This window comes from Anser anser (assembly GCF_964211835.1).
Source record: "Anser anser genome assembly, chromosome: 2".
NCBI lineage: Eukaryota > Metazoa > Chordata > Aves > Anseriformes > Anatidae > Anser > Anser anser.
In genome coordinates this window covers 24352427-24373719 of record NC_139721.1, presented here as the reverse complement: position 1 = coordinate 24373719, position 21293 = coordinate 24352427, and the positions used below count along the sequence as shown (strand labels likewise).

At 41.4% G+C, this 21293-nt stretch overlaps 1 long non-coding RNA gene across 1 annotated transcript; it reads left to right on the top strand.

Moving 5' to 3' along the window:
- The first annotated feature begins 6441 nt into the window (after window positions 1–6441).
- On the top strand, window positions 6442–9567 carry LOC310893887. Its single transcript, XR_014579389.1, has 3 exons — window positions 6442–6619; window positions 6766–6920; window positions 7029–9567. It is a non-coding gene; the product is annotated as an uncharacterized lncRNA (long non-coding RNA).
- Window positions 9568–21293: the final 11726 nt, after the last annotated feature.

Here is a 21293-nt window from a genome sequence, read left to right as displayed (position 1 = left end):
AAGGGTTTTCTTTTTTCTTCTTGACTTCTGTGGGTTTGTCAGCAGTCTGAAAAAGTCTACAGGACAAAAAAAGCACAAATACACCGTAATTTCATTTAAATCATGACCTGAAAAAGCCACATGCAGAGAAATAAACAGTAATAATCCTTACAGAACTAATCTCCGTTTCTCTCTTCTGAGTAAGGGGAATTGCAGACATGATACACATCTTTGAAGTAGCAATCCCAATGATAGTTCTACGAAACATGGAAACTGGACAGTTCTCCCAAACACTTGCTGGTAGCTAGGATGAGGTAGTATGTATTTTCCTGTTGTTGGGTAAAGTCACCCACCCAGCCTTTACATAAGGGCTGCATGTGAGCACTGACATGAATTATCTTACGGTGAACATGACAGAGCCCATCACCTTCACTCAACTAAATGCTTCTGCTTCTCAATAACACAAACAAATCGGGATGTATGCAGCTGAAGGACACATTCCAGTTAGATTTAGGTACCTAAAACTTAAATGGGTTTTAAGCATCTCAGGGAGGCAGCACCGTCAGAGCAGTGTTGGGAATTTTGCGAGTAGTACCTAATTTAATTTAATGTTTCTTCAGTTGTCTGCAGTTCTGCTGCTTGGCAGGCTCATAGCCACATAGATCTGCTTGACATCCAAGCCAGGTAGGGATCTAGTCCAAGGTCTTTGGGGCAAATCTTCAACAACTTCTCAGAGCTCAGGTGGCAAGAACAACATCAATAAGTCCTGAAAAGGATGCAACAGAGTTTATGTTCTTTCAAAGACAGGTTATAGCTACATCTTCCTTCATACCATCCCTCCTCCCCAAAAAGCCTAGAGAAAACCCTTACCCAGGATGTGGAAAATCCAGGTCCAGTTTGATTCCCTGCTTGAAACAAAAAATCCAGAACTATCTTCCTCACCCATTTCAGGAAAAGGCTTTAACCTCTCGTGTTTGGAGAGGCGTTCTCTGTTCCTCTTGCGGTGCAAAATAGAAATCAAGACTCAATAGCTACCATTTAATGTTTGTTAGTTGTTAGCTTTGGGGTGTTTTAGGGATGCACTTCTTCAAGAGTGTTTTGAGTGATTTTGCATTTCCCATTGAATAATTAATGGAGAGGAAAGCATTTCTGTAGGCCTTGGACCACAGACTGGAACTTGAGTTCTACTTATCCTCAGTGGGTGTCCCAGGACACGCAGCCATGCTTGTGTGGCTTTGGCCTGAGAGGCCGGGGGGGTGTTTTGTGGTTAGGGTACGAACTGTGAGCTATTCAGGCAGAGGAAAGAACTGCTGACATGCTCTATCCAGTAGGCTACTGTATAAAACGCTGGTGGTAGGATCTCTGACCAGAATGATCTGCAGCTAGTTGCTGAAAGACAGAGCTTCAGAAGGAGCTCTGGGGCTCTTGATCTCAAGGCTGATGGTGTGCTCTGCAGCACAAATTAAGGAGCTTCAGCTGTGTGGAGACTGGAGTTCAGATATGCAGCTGTTGTTGTTTGTCTCAATGGGTTAGGATTCATGAAGCACTTTTCTTTAAACCATTTAACAGGAGAATGTGTCTGAGAGAAGGTCCAGCTCCATAGTATTTTTATTTGCAGACAATCCAAGCAGTAACTGTTGGTTGCCTGCAAGGCATATCCATCTACTCACTCTGTTGGTACTGCTACAGCCAACCCTGAAAGAGGCATCCATTTTCTTCACCCAGGCTTCTGTGAGTCCTCTCCAGGGTGGCCCCGGCACAGAGCACAGTAGGAATCTAGAACAGAATTGGCCAAAGGGATAAATAAATGCGACATAGTCCAAGACTGAGGAAAAGATTTTCATGGATTCATTATTTTTAGCTACAGTTGTACTTTCAGCCACAGCTTCTCTGTGTCAATCAAGGATCTTAATGATGAGCAATGATCTTTTCTTCAGTGTTTTGGCACGTGCTCTGCAGAGCCCCTGAGGCAAAAAGTAGTGAGTTGAACAACTGTTCAGGAAAGAAAATAACTTGCCTCAAGAGATACTAATTTTACAAAGGTAAAGCATTCTAGGTAGGGCAGACCAACCAGGTTCAAAAACTGTGTCCTTTGTAAGTGGTTTCCAGGCAGCTAAAATGCTCCTAGGATATCTCTCTACCTGTGGTCTTGATTTTAACTTCCTTGTCTATTTTCTTCCCCATTGATTTCTTCCTTCTCTCATTTTCTTCCTTTTCCCAATTACATTCCTGGCTGTCAGTACTGAAATGTTCCTTCTTTTTGTGTCCTCTGCCACCCCACCAGCCAAACAGTGGCCTGAATTCAGGGCCTATTGAGGCACATGTACCTACTCGCTACCCCGAGCCTGCCTTGAGCCCTAAGGCTCTGTACCTCCTTGGTCACAGGTCTGTGGCACTGCTGGGTGCCTGTTCCCTTCTCGTGCACACCTGTCATTCATCCTGCCGTTATCTTCACCCACCCTGGCACACACTTAGGGCATCTTCTGATGCCCACCTCACATTCCTGTATCCTTAGTGTGTCACCTCCCAACCTTGAGACCTGGCAGTACCTTGGGGTTCTTCCGGGAGAAAGAAGAAACCCCAAAAGAACTGCCCTCACCCCCCCCCCCCCAAAAAAAAAAAAAAGTTTCCTCCGTGAGAAAAAGTGGGAGGATTTGATGTCTGTTGGAGACCACGGTGTGAGAAGTTGTATGTGACTATCACCCGAGCACCAGGCTTCTGTATGATTCTGAAGGCAGGTTATCAGTTTTACTGGTTTTAAATAGGCTTCTGTGATTTTCTCTTACCAATGGCTTTGCTATATCTAGCATGGGAAAACCAAGACTAGCAAATGAAAGCTGAGCGCTGCAAAAGTGAACTTGCCTGATGAAGATAAAATTGAGTTTTATATAGTCACGCATTTTATAATCATGATGAATTGTGATTGTTTTCCAGGCAAGAAATGACAATATCTGTAAAACTGTTCCTGCAGCAAGGCAGTATTTTCTGTATAGCTCTGATGGAAAACATGATTCATGGATTATTACATTTTTTTCATTATAAGTTTTGGGTTTTCCATTATTTCTAACAATTCCTTTAGGACAACATTGGATTCTTGAGTTCATATGCTCTGGGATACCTGCATGTAGTTTACATGCAATTTATGGAAAGAAGATAAGTGTTTGAGAAGACTGGACTCTACAGCCACTGAAAACTGGAGGGAGAGAAATTTTTGCAGCTAGATCTCACAGTCTGGGTTAAGTCTTAATCACAACCATGCTGGTATAAATCCAGAGTAACTACGCAGGGTTTCTCAATAAGGGTCCTGACCACAATGCTGCTGAATTAAACACAGCTCGTGCCTAGTGTGTTCCAAGCCACCCATTGATGTTAATATCTTCTGGTGGATGTATACAAGTCCAGGCAAGTTCACAAGCAGGATACCAATTGTCTTTTATACTGCTGCTTTCTAGTGCTCTACTGGAGTTCTTGGTAACCAAAGAAGCATAATACAGAGAGCTTTAGTACTACTCTAGAAAATACAGACATAAGAGAAAAAACTAACTAATGAAAATATTACAGAAATGTGATTCTAAGGTTAACAAATGTCATTAGTCAGGTTGCCAGCTCTGTCTAGATAGTGCCATAGCGACACTTGAAGAAAAATGAATAGAGTATTGCTGAAGACAGTGTAGGAACTAGACAATATAACATTTCAAAGTTGTGTTTTCCCCTTTGTGTGCATATAGTCAAGGAAGAACATACCACATAGGAAAATTAGTGAGCCTAACACATTTAACATCGTGGCTATCCCTGGCATGCTTTCTGTAGTTAGTTTAAAATTGTGTTCCATGGACTTACAGTACTTTCTTTGATTTGTTGCCAATATTTACTTAAGCAAATCGAAGAGCTCATGTTATACTAGGGTAGAAAGAGTGATAAATTGCAAAAATGTAGTAAATGTTAAAACTAACATAATTTTTCAGAAGAAATCTGAAGAACTTATTCTCATGGCTGATAACTTTAACAGATTGAAGGGAAAACACGTGATACATAACAGTCAATAAGTAAGAACTGATAGATGAGTGATGCAGGTTCAAATGTCTACAGTAACTTGAAGAGGTTTTGGCAAAGCATTTCTACTGGGTTCACTGAATCACAGTTCATTAGTATTCTAAACAACAGCTTTGAATTGTAGAAAAAGTTTACGAGTTATTCTGTTCAAATGTGAGAACTGAGAGACTGAACTCTGCCTACAAAAAAGTAAGCCCCAATGTTGAGTTCAGGATAGAGTTTGGCCCACTGTAGTTCTTTTAGTCTATTTTCTTGTCTCTTGGAGAAAACTGTCTTAGAAACTATTTTCAGAGCCCCAAGGCACATAACAGAGATGGTATGGACCAAAACTAAAAGCCTGAACTGATACACTAATTTTACTGCAAGTCAAATCTAGGTTTAAATAAAAGTGTTGTACTTTCTGGGAATCTCTTTAAATGAAAAAAAAATAGATTATTATATGAAGTTATGAAAATCAAAATAATTTCAACTAGATTTAGTGGGATGGATTCTGTCTCTGGAATTATACTTTTAGGAACATACTGTGTATTTCCGGTGGTTATACTGGAGTGCTGCCGGTTTATGCTTCTGGGCACTGCTGGAAATCTGAAGATTATTTAGTTTATATTAAAGCCAAGTGGGTATTGTACAAAAATATTTAGAAATGTTTGTTTCATGAAAAGAAGGATCTCAGTGAATTGTAGAACTATTGGAGTCTGGTATCCCATTGCCTTGTTACTTCTAGGTGGAATCTCAAGATACTTGACTGAAGCTATCAGTCCAGTTAGGTGGTATTCTCAGACCTTTTAATGGTTTCTGTTAACATGTGGTTACCTAATTATCTGTACTGAAAGCCCATTCACAGAAAATTGACCTCATCAGAGAAGCTTATAAGATTTTATAAGAAATGTGTGTTGTGAACAGAGGACAGTAGGAAGAGTGAGTATTATGAAATCTCTTTGATTTTGCTCCTCTACATAGGTGACCTTCCACTGATGTAAGGATCAGGTAATACTGTCACCAGGTGGGGTGGGTAAAACCAAATACAATCCTTGAATAGTAAATAATGTATAACAAATAGCAAAAGAAAGAACTGAAGTGAATCACTTGAGAACAATCTAAACAGCTGAAATATGTTCACTGACACAGTTATTGGAACAATTGTGAATAACAACCAGATGAATTAAAGTCAAAGTTTGTCCATAATAACTCACAAAGAGAACAAAAGGCTTAATCCACTAAATAAAACATTTGCTATGAAAAGCTTGCCCAGCTCTAGTTCGTATGTTGTAAAAGAAGGTTGGCTTAAGATATGTTTTATTGCCAAACTCAGATAAGGATACAAGGAAATGCTGCCTGTGGACTTCATTAAAGGAGCTGTGGACTTTGATATCTAAGAGTGGTCAATAGGTGAAATGAAGGTATTTTTACGTTTTTTATGACTTTAGTGTAACAAGAAGAGGATATAACCAGCCGAACTTGGGGGAGGAGGCAAGCAAAGGAAAGTCAACATAAAATTAGACTGCAAAAAAGATAAACCATCTTTTGGCGAGCTTATTTTGACTTTTTAAACTGGAAGGGAGAGCTGCTGTGGACAGTCCCTCCCTTCCACCATTATGCAATGACTTCCACCCCATTTTACATTGCTAGCCCTCTGTGTCAGCGAATGCATATCCATAAATATAAGCTGGCCCTGGCACTTCAGGAGACATCTCCTGGTTCAGGCCTGTGAAATTCCTCAGAGCAACCCCCTGCTTCTGCAGAGTGCTGGTCTGTTCCCCCTGCTGTAGGCAAATGCATGTGGCTTTAGCTGTGATAACTTCCTCAAGGTTATGTTGACCTTAGCTTATGAATCAAGTGGATAATATCCTGGTGGGGAGGGAGGACTTTGTGAGGGTGGATAATTAAAATCCTCTCTCAGGTTCCTTGGGAGACCACAAAGAAGAATGCTCTCACACACACACAAAAGTAAGAATGTGCGTTTGGAAGGAGTATTCATCACCAGCGTGTTACTTTCTGATGGGTACAGGAAGACTCGCAGGATGTTAGAGTCACGTTAGCTTTGCATGCAAGTCCACATCAATGAATTACAAGGCATCCTCTGCTGAGCAGGACTTTATGCTTTGCAGTTCTTTCACACACAGCAGTCCTGTGGGTTGCAGGACATAACTGGGGAGGGATCATAGGCTCATCCTGAAAATTGCAGTCCTTTGAAATTGGAGCTTTATTGATTTGTAGTCATTTAAATTTCATACATCTTTCCCAATCTGTTGACACATCTGTGGAGCAGTCCCTGAACAGTGCTAAGGGTCCCAGGTGCTTAGGCAGGTTACTAATAGTACCTCGTGAAAGGCAGTCGCTCACTAGTAACAGCTGGCAGAAATCACCATGAACATAGAGATCCCATCCCCTTTTCTGGGGTGAGAATCCTCAGAAGGAGAAGGGACTCCATGGAACAGAGATCTCTGAGGATTTCTTTTATGATTTTGTCCCCAGTTTTCTTCTACTTTCTTGGTCATTCAGGAGTTTCTGAGTTCCCTCCAGTGATGGATGGGGAGTTTAACAACACACAGGGCTTCATTCACAGTGGGATACATGAAGGACTAGTGTTAGTGTGGGAAATCTTTTTGCTCTAATGGAGTTTTTTTTCTTTTTCCCTTGATTTTGTGGGTAACTTGAGCATTGGTTTCTTCAGTTCCCCCCATAGTCTCCAAGTGACCCACGGTTATATTATGGTATCTTTGCATCTTCCAGGCTGCTCCCATTAGAGGCTGACAAGGACACGGGTGAGCATGGATTAAAGGAATGATGTGTCCCAGATTGCGTCTTCTCCTCTACCCTGCATCCAAGGCACCGATGAGAACTGACTTCATGGTTCTGAGGACCAAACAAGTCCGGGGAAGAAACAGGTTGGTAAACTGAAAAAGAAAAAACCCACAACCTGAAACAGTCCTCCCAAAATTCCAGAGCAAAGCACAAATTCAAAAGCACTGCAACTGTTCTGTGACCATTCACAGGTGGGAGTTGAGGAATTAAGGAAACCTTAGAAAACTGAGGTCATGTCTGCTCTGCCTAGACATTAAAGATCCCGTGGTGCTTTACATACTGGGGAAAGATTTACCCCCGTGTCCTGATGAAAATGTAACCTTCTTCTGGGAGCAAAAGAGAATACCATACTTTGATTAGGGGCTCTTCTTCATCCTGGAAGTGTCTGCGTTTCACCTATGCAGCGTGTGCCACTTGAGTCTTTGTGTAAATATACACGTAAGTGCACAAAGAAAGACCTGGGTATTGCAAGGGGCTTTGAACACAAATGGAAGATTCCTGTGCTTGTACAAAATGTCAGCAGGCTTATGGCCATGTCTTGTGAAGTATTTTCGGACTTTTTTTTAGATATTCCTCATTATTTGTAATTAATATAAAGGAATGGCCAGCACTGCAAGCAACAAGATGTAACCTCTGTTGAGCTTGGTTGGACGAATGTTCTCATATATGGGAAGTGTTACACATGTGAGCACTAGTTTTGACTTTATCAGAACTGTTTGCAGTATTAGAGACATTTACTGATATTCAAGTTGGGAAAATCATTTAGGTGAGGAAAAGAATTTGCAAGTAAAATCTGCAAGTTAAATCTGCAAGAATATTTGCAGAGCGTAGCTTTGATTTATCATCAGTGTTTGCCAAGTTCTGTGCTAATGGGTCAGAATTTGTCTCTCCTATTTCCTAATTTAAAAAAAATTCCAACACAATTTTATTTCATCTTTTTAAGCACTTTGACTGTAGGGATCAAAATAACTTCAACTTCTATACTAAGTTATACCAGAGAATAATTGTTGTTGCACTGTAGCATCGACTTGCTGTTTCAACAGAAAAATAAAAACCATCCACTTAATGTGTAATTAATAGTTTGGCATTTCCCTAAGGCTTACTGAGGACCCTTTCTGTTTCTGTTTTGTATTACTGAACTCCCTTGCTAAATATTTCCAGATCATATAGATTTAGATAAGACATGTTCCAGAACTTATAACATTTTTTATTTTGACTTTTACAGTATTTATTAGTGTAATGAAAATAATACTTTGACAAGTCCCCAAATAAATGGTAATATTCACCCCTGGATAGTTAAGTGAAATGTTCAGTGGCTGTAGGCCATGAGTTATTTAACCACGCTTGCATTGGAGACATAAAAAGTATGACAAAAATTTTGGTGCAGATCCCTTAAAAGCCCATGAACCTCTCCTTTGACCAAGGTCCTGGTCCTGTAGTTTGAGGAACTTAGGAGGACATTGGCAGACAAGAAATGCCGCTGAAATCCAGGGAGCTCTCCTGGGGGTACAAGGACACTGTAGGATCGGGACCTAACCATATAACATCCTTTTGAGTGTCTTTATGGCGTTCTCTGGGATCTTTCTTACCTGGCTTTTATGCATGGCAAAAAAGTGTACGAAGAGCAATACGGTGAAAAGAACTGTAACTCAGAAATGAGGTAGCTGGGAAAATATCAGAGATTCAGACGTCAAAAAAACAATTATGATAAATTAATATGAATTCCTGCATTCCTAGCGATAAAGAATTTCACCCACGTTCACCAATAGGTATGAAATTATTAAGGCTACTTTTGTACTTATTACTATATGAATGTGTATTATTGCTGAAGAGCATAGGAAGGCCCATTTCTGTGCAACAGTTTGTGTGACTAAGGCCTGTAAAACCTTCAATGCAACATTTGTCATCTTTGTTAAGCTTTTAACACACGTTTGAGACTATTCAAAAATTAAGGAGCCTTTGGAATCTGGGCTGGATCATGGGATGCGTGTGGATACCGAAAGAAGGGCTTTGTAAAACTCTTTGGCCAAAATGACCACATTTTCTCCTTTACTGGGCAGTTCTCAACTTACAGCTCCCTGGTCATATCTACACATCATGATTTTTTTCCTGGTGGATGTGAGTCAAGTGGTCTTTACCTCTGCTCCTTTTTCTCGCTCACACAAGCTTACAAGTTAATTTTTAAAGAGAGCAACACCAGTTTAAAAGCAAGAGCTGTTGAGTTTCCACTTGGAAATGTTAAAAACCAACACGTTCACTTTCCTCAAAACAAACATTTCTTTTCCTAAATGAAAAGTTTCAACACAAAAAAGAATACCCCCATTCTTTATCCCAGCCAAAACAATTTTTCCAAAGGTGACTAAAAGTCATTTATAGGTTTATGTTCAGTTGTTTGATACATTTATTGTTTGTCTAAAAATTGTGTGAGTTGCAACAGGTTTGCTATTTGATGCCTTCACTTCAGCAAGGCTAAGGAATACAAGGATGTTTTCCTGGCAAAACCACTTGATTTATTTAAAGTAATTGTAAGGCATTTTTCTCCTCTTGGTCCTTCCAGAGTAGACCACATTGAAAGTATGTTCAAATTTTAATTTACCTGAAACATACCTACTTGTTTGTTAACATACTCACAGGGTTGAGTGTGTTGCGTTGTATAAAATTGGGCTGTATGTGGTGATTTCTTTTATCACAAGTTTCATAATTGGAAGAAAATCCCTCCTGCTTATCTTTTTCCAGCATATACTTCCATGTATACACAATGGATCTGACTACCCAAACACACGGGGAAGTTTGAGATTCTTTTGATATTACTTCTGAACACGCAGTACTTCTTTCTTCAGTACATGGAAAAGAGATCAACTCCTTGTTTAGTAGTACTGCACAGACGTCTGACACCATCTGGGAATGATCGTAGAATCTATGAACTTGGAGATTGCATGTTTTTACTCGATGTATTTCCTAGAAGAGTCTGAAACTTCACATGCTGGTCCGTATGCTACCTCAACCCATTGTGAATAAATTATTTTTATAACAGCTATACAGAATTCTGTCTCTTTGCAAAAACCATGCGCCTTGCAAACTAATTGGGTCTGAATGTAATGAATCTGAAAAGAAATTAGCTGGCTAATTTCTTAAGGAAAAGAATGGCAGGTATTGAATCCCTATTAAGCAGATAAGTGAAATTTCTTTCCAAACAGTCGAATCTATGTTATTCTCCAAAAGACTTATTGTGACTACCATTACCTCCATTTGAAATGGATGCGATAACTCCCATAACTTCAGTGGGAATACAATAAAATGAGCCCTAAGTACAGGTGAAAATCCCACCCTTTCAATGCTTGTAAGGTTACATGTTCAATTTACACTGGTCGCACCCACAAGGTTGGATCACATTCTTTTTAACTTCAAAAAAGGAGTAAAAAGTTGTCAAAAAAATCAACGCAATTCTTTATCTTTGAGATAGTTCTGAATTTTCTAGTAACTTTTCTAAATTTCTAGGTCATACAAGTCTTTGTGATCTCATGGCTGAAAATAGTCTTACCTGACATAGGGCCTGAAATAAGCTCCAGCTTCTGCCTCCCTAAGATTTTTGGTACTTCGGGGTAAGTAGCATTTGAGTGTATGGGCAACTTGTCCCAGCTGGGCTGGTGGCATCTGGGCTCTTCTTGCTTGGGTTTGTTTATCTGTGACAGCTTCTAGAAGTAGCATGCTTTTGGTGCAAGAAGGACTTCTAAATTCTTCTGAACTTGCCAGAGTTACGCTGAAAGAAGGTCTTGTTCAGTCACAAAGCTATAGGTCTGGAAGGGATCACAAGGTGTCCTGCCCTTGATACCACAGCAGGATTCAGTGATAGGCACATATGTCTGGTCTGCTCTTAAAAATCTGCACTTTCTTCCCCGATAGCTTGCAGCTCTGGTCTATTGCTCACTCTGACCACCTCACAGACTGATAATTCTTTTCCTCTTTCCTTGTACCCAGCTGAAACCTTCTTTACTGCAAATTAGTTTTTCATCCTTCTCTCCATGGCCACAGAGCATAGTTCTTCATCACTGTCTCCAACTGCCTTTTTCATATTGGAAGACTGTTATTGTGTGCCCCTTCAATCTTCTCTTTTCTAGACTAAACAAACCTAGTTCCTTCAGCTTTTCCCTCATAGGTCATGTTTTCTAAACCTCTTAACATTTTTTTTTCTGTGTAAAAGCAAAGACAGTTGTGCTGGGAAAATTATTTCCCCAGCATTTGGCCATCGGGGATCCCTGCTGTGAGATGGTTTCTTTCTTCCCAGAGAGAGAGCATTACCCACCTTTGAGTTAATGCTATCCTCAAGGCCTCATGTTATCAGTTGTCAAGCTGTGTGACCACTGTGTGGTGTGGAAAATGAGATCAGAAGGGTGAGGAAGCATTAGGGGTAGGGGTAATATGTGCTAAGTTGTATAGATTTAGAATACAGATGACAGATTGATTGAGAAGTCTATAGATATCATGGTTTCCAAGAAGCCCATCTCTAGAAATGCCTCCTTAAAGAGGGAAGTTAGATGATACCCTTCTTGGGAGACCCTGGAGGGTGGATGCAATGGAGTCATGGGGTGTCAGATCTGATGATCTGGACTGAGAATTGACGTTTGCATTGCTGGGGGGAAAGCTTTCTCTGCGGTGGATTAAAAATAAATTGCATTTACTCTCCCTGACTTTTTCTCCTTCTAACCACATGCCAGTGGTATTTCTGGAGGAAGAACTGTTGAGGCTTGACCCAAGATTTGAGAATTAACTTGACTCAGCTCTAGCTTGACATGCAGGAATTGTTCTGTGTTCTACTATTTTTTTGTACCTGAAGCTTGAATCTCTCTTTCCTCCATTTCTCATTTTAATGAAATACACCAAGAAAAATGCAAGGATGATGAAAAGCCTCCTGAAGCCCAGGATTTATTTTGTTACAAAGCAAGGGATCCCTAGCCCCATGGCTAGTCAAAATAATGTGGGAGGTTATATTAGCAATTTCACATTTCCTTTCCACTGGGGTGGAAGACTGAAAAGTATCTCCAAATTCCCCCAAGCCGTTACTGTGCTTATTCAGCATCATCATCACTTATCACCCCTAAATTGATACATAACATTTTCCATCCTTTCTGAGTCTGGCATCGCCGAGTGGCTGCAGCCTATGGATTCTGGCCAGCAGCATTTCTGTGACAATCTCACAGCACTACTGTAACAAGGAATGTTTGCCACAGTCTTAAAAGCTGATGGGAATACAAATCCTTATAGATTCATCCTACAAATCTAGGTTTACCTCTTAATTAGCCCAATTAATTTCTGCTGAGCTTAGGCCCTGTTTACACTGGCCATGACAAAGGACTTCACCTCTGCCAGAGGACAGAGTTAAGCCTACTTCCAGCTGAGACAGCTTATGAAATGTTTTCTCAAACCTGTGCGGATAGCACCAAACGGTGTCAGGGCCACACTTACAAACTGCGTTCTCCTTCAGGGACTGGAGAGCCGGCTCAGAAAAGGCTGAAAGAGCCACTTGTGTCATAGTTTGCACTGCCAGAGCCGAAGACAAACACTAGCTAGCAGGGTGCAGCTACAAGCCAGCCAAAGCCTGCTGGAAGCCGCGTTAGCTGGGATAAGTAAAGCATGGACGCTGCCTCTGCCCTGCCCGCGGGCCCCAGAGGGAGGATTTGCTGAGGGGAGAGGCCTGTGGGGCTGACCGGAGGTGAGCCTAGCTCACCATTTCTTCGAAAGACAGCCTAGCAAGGAACAGCATTTGACCTTGAGGGGACGATCGCATTTCATTGGCTTCCATATTTCTAGTGCAGAAGGAAATTTACTCTGGAATCCCTCAAGGCACTAGAGATATGCCAGATATCCACCAAAGCGACAGCCTTATGAATCCCTCTTCAGTCCAGCACCTCCTGGCTACATCCACAAACCGACAGCCGCGATCTCCAGATTGATCCCAAATAGGCTTTCTGGAGCAGGTTGTTCCTTCAAAGTAACTTCTCTCTTGTATTTTCTATGTTTGAGTGACAGACACAACGTAGTTGTACCCATGTAACGTTGTGGGTAACAGGGCGCCCTAAAATCTGCAGAGATCTTTCTAACCTGCTACTACCTGATTATTTTTACCAATTTCCTGGTCATTCATAGGGCTTTTATTTTCCCATTTTATATTTTTGCAGAGTGGAGATGCAAATCATCAGGCTTCAGTCTAACACAGCTAATTAAGTAATGCTGTCCATGCCCACATGTAAGAATGGCCAAATCAAGAGCTGGTAGCAGTTTTGCTACAAACTGAAACACAACATCTGTCATTTCATTACATTACAGTGCAACTTGTTAAAAAAATACTTTTTCTTTTTTCCCCCCCCTCAACTTGTAGGATTAGAACTTGCTTGGTGTCTTGTTTGGCAGCAGGAAGGATGGCTTTTCGGACGGATGTTTGAAATAAAAAGCAGTTGCCGATGATAGCAAGGCACTTCAGCCTTCTGCCATGAAGAATAGCTTCCAGAATCGAGAAAAATGTGAAGTCTGTGTTCTGTGTTCTTTACCGACCACTGGTGCAGGATGCTATGGTCTATCAGTTGTTAGCACAGACCTTCAACAAATCACATAACTCTTTCAACCTTTCTACTTTAACTGTGCAAATGAAAAAGTAACTGTAAATCTTGTTGACAATTACTTCTATATCTATTGGCAGGCAGTCAACTTTGGCCCTAACAACATGGGAACAATATGTGCAGCACAGCCAATGCCCATTAATTGTCTCTTTAGTTTCTCCTGCAACCTGTAGAGCATATTTCTCCCAGGTGATCTGCTTCTCTAAACATTAGTACAAGCTTGTCTGGCACAGAATGCCAGTAATTTATGAGTTAGATTCTGGTTTTCAGTAATATTTACAGTGTGCTCTGATGTAGACCACAGTAGATACTTTAAAGATGAAAATGTGGGAAATTTGCTTTCTTGGTTACCTTCAAGAAGCAATTAAAAATTATACTGATTTTTAATGGGCTGTTTCATCAGCTGACACAGACCCAGAGACTGCTTTCGTCCTCAGCCCACATCTGTTTGCTCACTAGTGAATGACACACGCATACAGTAACTGCAAGCACTTTCCAGATATTTCCCTCTCTGTGGCACGGGACTGCTGTCAGGATTGCCTTGTCATCTTGACTCCCAGATGTACCGCTGTCCTGTTTAATCACTGTCATTTTAGTCTCCTTCACTTCTCCAAGACCTCCTCCACGTTTTGGGGAAGGGCCCTGTGACAACAGGCAATAATAACTGCTTGGCTGGGATGGATACTTTTCTAGCGGGAACGGTTGACCTTTCACTTTCTGCTTCTGAACTATTCTCTCAGTGCTGAATGCTTTATAACACTTATTTAATGAGCAATCTCTTCCCAGCTCTCCCAAGAACTTAATAGCAGAAGCTGTAGCAAGATCTCCTATCATCATCCCTTTTTGTTCCAAAGGCATTGCTGAACATACCCCAGTTCTTTATGTAGTGTTGTTACAGCTAAATCCAAGTTATACACAAAAGCAAAAGTAGGGGAATAAATACTGCATGAGTTCTACCTCTTTAACACGTTTCATTCAATTTTATTTTACAGTTTAGACACTGGAAGCCCACTGAGGCTTGGAATACGCTAGGCTATCCCTGTCCTATTAAATGAAGGTTCGAGCTATTGTTTAGACATGAAGTGCAGTTGAATTAAGTTTGAATTACAATTTTAAGGATCACTTGTGATCTCAGGCTCTTGGGCCTGGGATTTAGAATCAGGCTGGACTGTTGTCTTTCAGCAGAATCAGAAATAAATCTCTCTTTATTGTGGAGGAAACAAACCACATTTGGGAAACATGCCGTGTATCATTTCCCTCACTAAATGACCTCCTCTGCATTGGTGAAGCCTTACTTAGCCCTCTAGCTGCTTTCTGCTACTTTGTTAGCAGGCAAGTCATTTGCAGTGGGATCTGCTCACTGATTTTCTGAAAGGAAGGCACAGTAATCTTCCTGCTGATTGTCACAGACTCAAGCTAGAGAAAAAAGTTTAAGGAAAAACTGATGGCCAACCTTTACCTAGTGCTACCTTTGTTGTGGTGTGGCAGTGCCTAGTGAGAACAGTAAAAGAAAAGCATTTATGCTGAAGAACTGTCTCTGGACAAATTTCAGGACTCTGTTTTTTCTTTTTTTTTGGTGGTGCTTTCCTCTTAAGTTTTGCAGAAACACTAGTGTCACCTATGCCTACACCTGCAGAAAGATCTTCCCTGCAGTGGTGTTTCCACTCATTTGTAAGCCTGTAGCTATCCCTGACTGTTCAATAAGTAGTCTCACTCCACTGAGGAGAGAAAAAGAGCATTCAACCATACCTTGAATGCCACAGGTAGCTTGGGCTCACCCTCTGCATCCTGTCCTCTGGTAGCCACCAGAGCACCCTGCTCCTCCCTGCTCCCAGGCTCTCTGATCTGATGTGGTCCCACCGTGCCAGGTCCAGCAGAGCTTCCCCAGGTGTCCTCCTCACCCTGCAGGTGATGTTGGACAACCTGCATAGCTCCTGCTGGGACATGGCCAGACACCCTGTCCTGGAGGAAGTTTCCCTGCTTGCATGCCCTGTCAAGCAAAGGCAGGGAGAAATTTGCCCATGGTCACAAGAAAATACTTTGGTATCAAATTGTCTTGCTCAAAGTGGCACCTAAAAAAATGTGGCCTGCGCAAAGGTGCCAAATTTTCACAGCCCCACGTACTCTTTTGAGGATTTTTTTCATTTTGAGGGTCAAAAATGAAACATGGGAGGTCTGCATGGTCATCTGAATGGCTGTTTTCTCCAGATATTCACATACCTATTAATGAGTTTATTCCTGGTGGAGGTGGTAGGGATTAACCCCTTCCCATCTCCAAAAGAGGGAAATATATCGTAAAATCAAACCTTCAGTGCTGATATTGGCTTTGATGAAGGCCAGAGCCAACAAAAACAGTTATTGCAGCCTTCAGATGAAATAACTGATATGCAGTAGCTTTCCCAGATGTACAGGCATGAGGAGGATGGCTGGATTCATATATTTTCTCACACGTATCTGCTAAGGGAGAAGCCCCACGTCCCACTGTAAATACCCAGTAATGTTATGTAAAGCTATGGCTTTCCTTGGAGAATTTTTGCTTCATAAATTTTTGGCAGCTCAGGATGGATGTAATCTTGCTCCTATGTGTTAAGTAGAAACAGGGCCTGTTGCTGTCAGACCACTAGACTGAAGCCTTGAGCAATAAGGCATATCTTATTAATGGCCGCAAAAATACACTTGCCATTTATTATCTTCTGAGACGAAGAATTTAAAACGTGCCTGAGTATCACCTTTGAATAAAGCACTACCTCCTGCATATATAGTGTAACATAAGCCAGGTTTATTGCTTCACCAGAGTACAGGAGGGTGGTTACTGCAGCCGCGGCCCGTGAGGTTGCATACCACAGACTTGTTTTTGCCTAAGGTAGCTCATTTAAGTGATGCTGCGTGATGCATTTTCCCAGTGATATGAAACGTAAGAAAGGTGTATTCTCCTGTGTTTTTGCTGACCTGGCTGGGGTTTGCAACAGGGGACACTTATTTGCCACTAGATGCAAAAGCAGCGAAGGACCTAGTACTGGATATATTCAGTCTTTTCGGTATATTCATTTCTATTCAGTATATTCAGTCTTTTATAGCATTGGACATTTCCTCATCTAATCCTCTGGGCACCAATTTTGCTTATCTTTTGTTAAATTACTTTCCTAAACAAATATAAACACTTCACGTGACCTTGAACTGATTTTAGACAACATTTTATGTGGGCTAAAGATCAATAATGAATCAATGTGTCTTTGGCAAGCAGTAAGGGAACTTGGATGAATAATTCATTCTTTGCGTCTGCCTTCAGATATCTGTAGTTTGAGAGATGACGATATGCTCAAAATGCGTAAGGACCCTTGCGTATATATGAATAATCCTCACTGCCTAGGCTGGGATTTACACCTGTTTTTCTGAAGACTCTGCTGGATGTCTTGATAGACTTTCCAAGTGGCAGGTCCAAGTCTGGGAGCTTTTCAGATGTGAAAACCCATCATGATCTAGATCTGCAGTTGGAATCCACAAAGTTGGTAAATATTGTTCCTAGGCTGTTTCCAGGTATAGGATCTTCAGATACCTGGATGAACTACCTACATGTGAGCAGCAAGATTTTGTCCAGAAGTTTGAACTTCATTGGTCATCCAGAGAGATATTTATCAAGTGTACTCTGTGCTGACTGCACAAGACTTATGAGGAGCAACTGAGGGGAACTGGGGTTGTGTAGTCTGGAGATGAGGAGTCTCAGGGGAGACCTTATTGCTCTCTACAACTACCTGAGAGGAGGTTGCAGCGAGGAGGGTGCCGGTCTCTTTTATCGGGTGACAAGTGATAGTATGAGACAAAATGGCCTCAAGTTGCCCCAGGGGAGGATTAGATTGGATACTGGGAAGTATTTTTTCAAGGAGAGGATGGCCAAGCATTGGAATGGGCTGCCCAGGGATGTGGTGGAGTCTCCATCCCTGGGGTATTTAAGAGATGTTTGGATGTGTGGACATGGCACTAGTGGCCATGGTTTAGTGATGGGACTCAGTAGGTCAGGTTGATGGTTGGACTTGATGATCTTGAGGGTTTTTTCCAACCTAGATGATTCTATGATTCCGTGACCCTGTGGTGTTTGTGCTCAGCCAGGTGGATGCTGCAGGAACATGAAGCAAGGCTGTTTGGCAGAGCAGAGCGGGGGAGGAGTGTGTCAAGATGTAGACAGATCTTCTAACAGGGATTTTTGCCACAGGTAAAAAATACTACTTAGAGATGACAAAGAGCACACGTGCACTTTGCAGGTTAAAAAAGTGTGTCTGTAATATCATCACTCTAGGGTGCTTATAAACATCCTGCAGAGCCCAGCTGAAATTTATGGTATATGCAACACAGTACTAAGGCATCATTGAACCACCAATGTTTTAAAAATCTGGCATCCCCTTTACTTGCAAGGCTGAACTGTTTTAAATTTATTTACACCCCACCATTTCCTTAGGGAACTGTTTTCCATAAACTAATGAGGCACTGGTGCAAGAGCTTCAGTGTTATTCCTGGCAGAGACCATTTCGACTCAGAGGCATACTTCACCTTTTTTTTTTTTTTCTTCAGTAGCCCAGTGCAAATAATAAATAGGAGGAAATACATCATGTTTTTTAATATGGGGGCCAAGTTACAGGACCGCAAAAGGTTAAACAAAGCAATTACAAGTTGAAATCTATGCTATCTCACTTGTTCCCACAATTTATCATGTCTTAACTTTTCATGTATTTCAGAATTGCATGTCCGCTTTGTTGGTCGAACCACCAGCAACCAAAGGGGAAGTAATAAGATCGTTATTCCGTTTTGTGTCGAGAAGGCTGAGTGTGCCATACAGTGGATCTTTCACTTCACATTTGAGATACTAAAAGTCTGTGTGCTTCTGAAACACGCAGGGCTTTCTAAGCAAGGGATTAATTAAATTCTCATTTAGCTCCCTCTTCTTAAGGATCAATAGATGTAATATGTTATCTTGCTTAAATAATAGGTGTACTTTTACTACCATGATCATTGCCACTTAAATCAGTGACAGTTGATTGTGATGGGAAACTTAAGCATGTATGTTGGTTTAAGGTCAACTTTTAGAAGCAGAAAATCCAAGGCCTTCACTGTTGAGTGAAGGTTATGTGAAGGGACTGTAATGTGTACACCCCAGTACAAAATTGCATCCAATTTTTAAACTAGTGGACAGCGGTATATGTAAAAATATGCAGTATAGAAATCAAAACCTTGTCTTACATAACTGTTTCAATATGCACATCAGCTATTCACATCTTTTCACTAAGGCCCATAAACATGTAAAACTGATTTAGCAACGAGGGGAAGATGGTTATTTTGAGAGTGATTACAATTGATTGTTAGAATATTAAGCGTACTTTGCATTATCATATTTATCTGAAAATGTCAAAACGTGTGTCTGTGATTAATCTCAAGGTCTAAATCTCTTCCCAATTGCATGCGAAAATGTGCACATACAGGCATTTCTCTGCCTGTGTGTGTTGGAGGCTGGGCACGTTTTCCTCCGTGGGCATCTAAAGCTAGCTGCCTACTTAAGGGTCTACATTTTCTCTGTGGTCACTGGGGAGAGAGAGTGAAGGCAACTAGCAGCTCTGAAGATGGGCTTCTGCTCCCAGTCTGCATACAAGGAGGATGGAGTGTCATTGTGAAAATGATGGTAACTGGGAATGATGTAATTTTCCCAAAGCCAAAGAACAGATGTGTGAAAGCTCAGACCAGAACCTGAGTGCCCTGGTTTGCCAGTCATGTACTTTAAGTAAAAGACCAACCTTCTCCCTGAAGAGAAGCAGAGGTCATTATTAAACACAGGAGAGGTGGTTTACGAAAATAATGGTGAACTATAAAGTAGGATTATTTTTTCCCCCATCCATACCATTGTTTAGGCACTGAGGGGAATATAATCCTTTACTTGTGAATGTATAATTACTATAATTCCTGCCCTTGTGAATGTAGAGCAACCAAACCTGGCAAACGTGAAGGGTTCAAGCACAGGAAGTCCTTGTATGTTTTTTAAGCGGAGATGGATGAGAGAGAGAAATCCACATGATAGCAAAGCTTCAGTTGATCCAGTTTCTACAGAAATGCTTCTTTCTCTGCCGTTTCTGTCCCTCATGGCATCAGTAAGTTGGCTCTTACGTGAGTGTATGCTGATACTTTCCTGCTAATAGCTGCCTGTTTGCAAAATTTATTTTAATAAATTAAACCTCAGAGATGAGATAAGCATTAAGGCAAATACTAAGAATTATAAATATTTTATTTCGGAAGTAAATGATGATTCTTGAAGGTCAAAGGTATTGATCAGTAGGTGTAGAAATTGATTATGTGCATCACATTTTGACTTTCATCATTTATATATTATATCTCTGAAACATGAATCTTGCAGTAAATGAGAGGATTTTTTTTCACACTGAGATTAACTATTGCAAGATATCTGGGAATTGCACTCGAAAGAATACAGTGACAAGTATCATTTAATTCGGGTGAATTAAAACACAATATACAGAGAGTACTGTTAATAAAAAAGAGTTCAGATTTCTGATACATATCACTAGATCTTTCTAATCCACCCTGGTAGCCCAAGTTTACATTTTCCATGTGAACTTTTTCTTCCTTAAATCTTAGAAGGTGATGAGGTCCCACGTTTGTAAAGCAATTCAGACTTTCCATTTCTTTATTATGTGTGCATGACGTAAAGCGCTTTTATGCAAAAAGTAAATAATGGCTTTTAGATATAAGTGGTCAGATCTGTAAATTTAAATATTATTATATATTTATAACTGCAGCCAGATTATTTGATAATGCCTGTCTCTGTCTACTCTCACAGAACGCGTGGGTGTTTTCTTTTCATTTTATGATGCTGTATTGCAAGTAAGTGTGTAAGCAGTTGAAAATACACTCAGAGACGTATAGGCATGGTGAAGCCTACACTCATTGCTTAGAGCAGCGGGACAGGCCCCCAACCTTGAGCATGCTGCTGACAAAATTTGCCGCTGATTAGGGACAGAAATGTATTTTTATGCTAAACGTGCCGAATATGTCAGGCGGCACATTTGGCACCTACAATTACAGACACTTATCCCCGTGGCCAGGTACCGAAATGCCAGTGTGGTGTTTTAGGAAGACTGTGAGCTCCTACAGCCTTCCTAAAGGAGAGGTGGGTGGGCAGAAGCAATGGTGAAAGTCACGGCAAGACCCACTCCCACCACTCCTGCCTTGTTGTTGGTTGCACGCTGGTCCTGATGTGTGCAGTGTGTGGCGTTCCCTCTCCTCTGCTCCGCTTCTGAGCAGGGATGGGGGAGGCAAGAGGAGAGAGCCCCTCTTCCTCATGGCTTTGGTGTTCTTTTGGACATAAATGCCTGACTGTAGCCAGAGGAAAACCAAGGGAGAGTGAAGATTTTGGGCTTACTCAGGGAAAAAATGCCTGCTTCCCAGACTTGCCCAGATCTCACCTGAGTGAGAGTCACTCGCTGTGTCTCTAAATACACCTCAGTGTGCTTATTTCTGGTTCTCAACCATCACCCGCTCGGGCTGATAGGAGCATGGTCAGAAAACAGGGCTTTGGTTTCTTTGCAACCCCTCCTGCAGCCTCAGCCCCGTCTTGTTGGGCATGGAGCGGGGCAGCACCACCGCGAGTAGGGGATTCGTGGCATCCAGCCGTGCTCTGGGGCCAGCGGCCGCCTTGGTGGGACATCGGGACTGGGCTGCACGGGGAGGAGGAGAGCACCTTTGGGAGATTTACTCCCCTACTTAGACCCTCATAAATATTTTTTCCTTACCTTTGCAGAAAAGCAATTCAATAAATCACAAGAAAATGCCTCATACGCTCACAAG